Source organism: Falco naumanni, chromosome 7, assembly GCF_017639655.2.
Source record: "Falco naumanni isolate bFalNau1 chromosome 7, bFalNau1.pat, whole genome shotgun sequence".
NCBI classification, from domain to species: Eukaryota; Metazoa; Chordata; class Aves; order Falconiformes; family Falconidae; genus Falco; species Falco naumanni.
The window spans coordinates 47,090,486-47,096,485 of NC_054060.1; positions in this window are offsets into that span (position 1 = coordinate 47,090,486).

The following is a 6,000-nucleotide window of genomic DNA, read 5'->3' on the forward strand; positions in this document are numbered from 1 at the left end:
TGGACAGACAAATGAACAGACAGACAGATGGTGTCATGATTTTCCTTTTCACTTAGAGCCACAGGTGCAGTTCATGAGGTCAATGAAGCTCTGCATGTCCTGAGGCAGAAGTGGTGCCAGGTGGGGAATACTGAGAGGGCAGATCCTGTGGCTGAGGGTGGAAAGGAGTGGAAGAGCAGGTCCTGGGGTGGAGTGTGCATCTTAGGAAGCTGGAAAAGAGGGTTCTTCACAGAGTGAAGACCTGCAGGAAATCAGATTTGATGGTTAAAAGGAAGTTGGTTAAGAAGGAAGATATCTGCACCTGCCTTGTTTCTCTTATGGGTCCTATGTTCTAAAAGACACAATAGAATTGTGCTACCTCATGGTTAATGCTGCTTCATTTAAAAGAGTCCAGATTCAAATGCTGTCACCTGTTACTGCTACAGCTGGCTCTGGCTTAAACACTTGTAAGAAGACTAAGTCAAGTCTGAACAAAAAACCTTAAATACTTAGTAGATAGAGTTGCAGATTCTAACTTGATGGTGGATATATGTGATGTCAGTCAATGCCATTTGGATTCAGTGCCTCAGGCCTGGCTGTGAAGTCTATATAAATAAGTTTTATGCTATGAAGAACATGTTCTTCTTGATATAATTATCGTCTGTCTTCCAGCCTGCTTTCTTGTCTGTAGGATTTATTAACTGCTTCACTTACTTCTTGCAGTATCATAATAAATTAACAAAAAAGTCCACAGCTTGAGGTCTTAGATTTAAAATAAATAAATAACTAAATAAAAGATTCTGTGTGTGAAAAGGGACAGAAAAGGGGGTGGGTGGGAAGCAAAACTCAGATGTTTCCTAAAATTCCTAGACTTTCCTTTAGGAATTTCTCGTACTACTATATTTAGAGAACAGACAAGATGCTCATAAAAACAATCAATGCTGTATACCTTCCCCCCTCACCCTATACCCCCAAGTAATATTTGTTTTGCAAGATGATTTTTGCTTAAAAAGCAGTATTTACTCAGGGTTATGTAGTAGGTCTTTTGAAATCAGAATCTGGCTGCTCAGGCAACCATGACCACAATTTAAATTGCTTGATTATTTTTCTGTGGGGGATGACCGTTTTATTGCCTGAAATAACACAATTATATTGCATTCCTCAATGCAATTGCTGTCACAAAGAGTAGATAAAGAAATAGATTGAGCTTGTTTTAAGTACATTTGGGATGATAATTATTTGAGGATACAAACAGGAATTGTGAGGCAGTACCCAAGAGACTTGAAATCTCACTTCTGAATAAATAGTCAGCACTTAAAATGCATTTAGGCTTCTGAGATTATTAACCCTCTTTTGTGCTGTAGTCAATATAGTCTAGAAGTGATTAAATTGCACCTATTTGCCAATTAATCAATCTAGTTGCAGTGCAGAAGAAAGAGCATAGCTCACCTATCAGAGAGTATTTGTAACCAGAAGGAGTTGAATTATGCTGTACCTGAATTGTGCTGCCAAGCCCCACATTCAGCTCTGATTGAAATCCGGTAAATTAAATCTGCACATTTATTTGAATGCATAAGCATGTTATACCTTCTCTTTTGTAGTGGATGTACAATGACTTCCAGTAATAAAGCCAGGGTGACTTTGTAGTCCAGATAGCATGATATAAGAACTGTATTAGTTATGCATGCCTTGTAAGTTGGAAACAATCCTTGCTAGTCTTTGTAAGAGTGTTAAATTTACTTTTCCTCCCGGTGCTGCAAGGAGTTTGCAATTGGAGTTTGACGGGGAGTCACAGACCAGATCTGTGATGAGGGCCGTTGTGCAATTCCACAGGTGTTGCTTAGTCTGCAGGAGGGTTACAAATTTTAAACTTAGCATGGGGATGCTACTTCCAAAGAACTAAAATAATTGATCTTAAGAGTAAGAGCATATAATACATTTGGGGGGGGGGGGGGGGGGGGGGGGGGGGGGGGGGGGGGGGGGGGAGGGCGTGTCGGGGTGCATTTTTGAAAGCTAAAAATTAAAATTTCCACCCATTGACGAAATAGGTTACAACTTGGTCTCCAATACTGCGGTTTGTTCAGTTTAAAACATTCCCTGCTAATAAAGAATTACAGACGAGAGAGTGTTTCCACACAGTATATACCTTTGATCTGCAACAAAGCATTTGGTTTCCTTACAGTTACTGACTTTTTTTGTTGTTGTTGTTTTGTTTTTATTTTTTTGTTCCTGTGTCCCACTTTCAAATCCCTGTTTGGCTGTTTATATATATATTCCCCCCCCCCCCCCCCCCCCCCCCCCCCTTATATATTTATTTTTGCCTCTGTGCATCTTTAGTTTCCTGAAGTTAATATAGCTTGAAGTGTTTATGATTAGAGTTGCCCAAGTTAGAAAGTTCATAGCAGAGTACAGTTTCTGATACATATGTGATAACAAATAGAGGTATGATATAGTCACAATAGGAAAACAACATAACATTGGGAACTAACAACCACATGGAATGAAGCCCTGCTAGGACTACTGCACTCAGATAGTTAGTATGGACAGATAGGGTGTAAGTGGTATGCAATTTACTAACTCCATTGTCCCACTTCCAAGAAGCAAGCAGCCGAAACATGGAGAGGAACAAAAGGCACACGAAAATCAAGGATCTCCAAAAGACAGATGTACCTTGTATATAGCTCATTTAAAGTGGAAGGACGGTTCTAAAAATTTTACTGTTTGATTTAATATATTGTATTAGGTAACTTATTAGGAAGTCTGGCTTCCTAATTATGGGGTGATTTTCATTACCAATGTAAATTTGCCTCTCACAATACTGGACTTCACAAACTTGTCTCAAAATGTAAGATGTTTGTTCTCAGTTGTCAGTTTGTGAGTAAAATTGTTATTGGAGACTCTTAATGAAGAGCATTACCATGAAGAGGACTCACACAGATTAAGTTTATTGTCATATATGTTTATTTGATTTGAGGTTGATGATTGAGCCTCTTTGGGAGGAGGCTGAGTGTGAGTATGTAGATGTGTGTGAGAAACTGCATTCATAAATGTCTTCAGTGAAACCCAATACAGTCTTATCAACATCCTTCTCTCTCATACACATTGTGTGCACTGGAGGACAGTTTCTGTTTTAAAAGTTTCTAAAGCTCTTGGGGCAAATCTGTACGCCTTTATCACTGAGTGAGCTTGAACTTTTAAGTGTAGATGGAAAAAAACCCCACAACAGCTTGGGCTTTTATATTTATTTGTTATTTTTAAAAGCATACTCTTGGGAGCTAGCATGTACCGTCAAATATCATTAGAGAAGCAATGAAATAGATATAATATTTATATATCTTAATGGCTTGATGAGAGAGCTGAATGATGCTGAGGGATGTGCTAGCTCTTCCATATATCATAAAGGAAGACATTAAGCCCTATGCAAAATTCATCCCCCGTTGACTCTTTTAAAACATATCTGGAATTATCTGGTATGCTTTTTTCGCTTTGTTTTTATTTGTTTTGGTTTAACTTCTTTGCTGTCAATGGAATGCAATTTTTCTTAGTTTTCCAGTGGAGCCAACACCAGAAAAGAGTAAAAATAAATAAATAAAAAAAAAAGCATATGAAATTGCCTTCTCCGGGTATTTACTTTTGATGGCAAATTCTGCTACTATTTAAAGTCACTTCCACTGAGCTCCAAATAAGTATCTAACTTTGAACAATCCACTGAACTTTTTTTCAGGCTTTTCCTATCAGAAGTCATTAAATCAAATCCTATTATTTGATTCTGCACAGTTCTACTAGTAAAATATATTTAAAGGAACATATTTTCAGACTTCGATCTTAATGTGAGATGCAAAATACTGTCTCTCACATAAATGCATTTTTAGAAAATGTAATTGAGTACACAGTAATTTTAAGCCTTTACTCCTAGCTGTGATGGGTACTGTGGGTGGTTTACTGGAACTTGCTGGAAGTTTTTCGTTGACTGTAGTAGCGTTTGACTGTAGTAGGGTTTGACTGTTTTGAAGGTTTTACAGTTTTTTGCCATGCAAATAAAATGCTGCTTTCTTTTGATTTAGTAAAGTTACTCTTGGAGGCAATTTCTCTTCTCTAAGAATTACGTTAGCATTTAAGAGCAGTGACTTTCATCAGTATTTTATATGAAATTTACCCCATAGCTATCTACACAATATACAGTGGTGAATTCTGCCTCCGGAATACATCTAAGTACATGGACATAGCAATGCTCATGCATCAGACATGATGTATGGTTTACATATAATGATTAGTCCTTTCACTCCAGAAATTTGTTGATGGGAATGACATAGGGATTGCACTTAAAGATGCAGGCTTTTTTTCCAGCAGATCGAAATGAAGAACTGCAATGGTCAGTGTCTCTCTCGTCATGTTTTGGAAGAACCTGGGCTGGGGATTACATTCATTCACATTACTTCATGGATTTTCTCGAAACAAGAATCAGTGACATATTGTTTGGGTCCATTTTTCTTCAATTAAAGGAAAATTCTAAATGGAAACTCAGATTGTGATGAAATCACCATGTTGACACAGTGCTGCTCAAAACCTCTTGACAGATGTCTGCAGTTTCTGCACTAGAGTTAGAAACACCTAGGCTGGTGTGAGTCCCGAACACCAGAGTGCTGTGTTGCATAAAAAAATCATACTTTTCGTACTTGCATTTCTCTTCACATTGCCACTTGGGCAAAACCTTCCCCTGGGGATCACTGAAGTTTTGTTTGGTGCTTGGTGGTTTGTCAGAAGCCAGACAGGCAATACCAGATAATGACTTATCTAGAGCACAGGTCTGATGAGGAGCGGCTGAGGGAGCTGGGGGTGTTCAGCCTGGCGAGGAGGAGGCTCAGGGGGGACCTTACTGCTCTCTGCAGCTCCCTGAAAGGAGGTTGTAGACACGTGGGGGTCGGCCTCTTCTCACAGATAACAAGTGACAGGACAAGAGGAAACATCCTCAAGTTGCACCAGGGGAGGTTTACATTGGATATTAGGAAAAAATTCTTCACTGAAAGGGTGGTCAAGCATTGGAAATGGCTGGCCAGGGAGGTGGTGGAACCACCATCCCTGGAAGTGTTTAAAAAACACATTAAAGGAGTGCTTAAAGACGTGGTTTAGGGACGGACTTGGCAGTCCTGGGTTAATGGTTGGACTTGATGATCTTAAAGGTCTTTTCCAACCTAAGTGGTTCTGTGATTCTCTGACTAGTTTGCAGACAAAACAGCAGGGGGCACTTGCCTTTCAGCACAAAACTTTCTAAATATTACGCTGTTGCTTTCTATTTGGTATGTTGATGGTGATACAGATTTCTGTGTGCAGATTCTCAAAATGTCTGAGTTGAGTATGTCTACTGATCTCACAGGTGCTACACTACTTGAGGATCTAATCCAAATATCTCATATGTGACACTAGATAAATTACCATCCACTCTTTCTCCATTATACATTTTAATTTTAAATTTTGCTCTGTTCCTCTTTTTTCTATGAAATAATAAAGCAGACCATAGAGCATCATCAAAAGCTGGGTAGGCATTCATGTCTGTTCCTAGTACCTGCAATTATACACCTCCAGGATAAGAGAACTCTACATCACAATCCCCTTGGCAACTGCAATCATCTAGACAGCGCATAGTTTACATCATTCCCAGACCAGAATTTGCTATTCAGGGTCATATCTGAAGCACAGAGAAAAATTAAAATGACAGTCAAGCACGGGGGATAGTAGAAAATCTAAAGGAGTTTTTTTTGTTTGTTTTTTTGTTTTCTTAGTTAAATGGAGAATTCTGTTCCTGATTTTAATTTAAAGACATAGAAGGCTGCAAGATGTAGGGTCAATAAAATCATACATTTTATCCCATTTTTAAAACACAATATGTTGAATATTAGCTTCTTCTGCTAAATCATGTGTAATGAAATATCTGGGGTTTGAAAATATTTGCTGTTGTCAGTGTGTGTTATTTTAGCTGCTTATACTATCTTCAACATCTAGGAGTCATACATAATCCTGAGC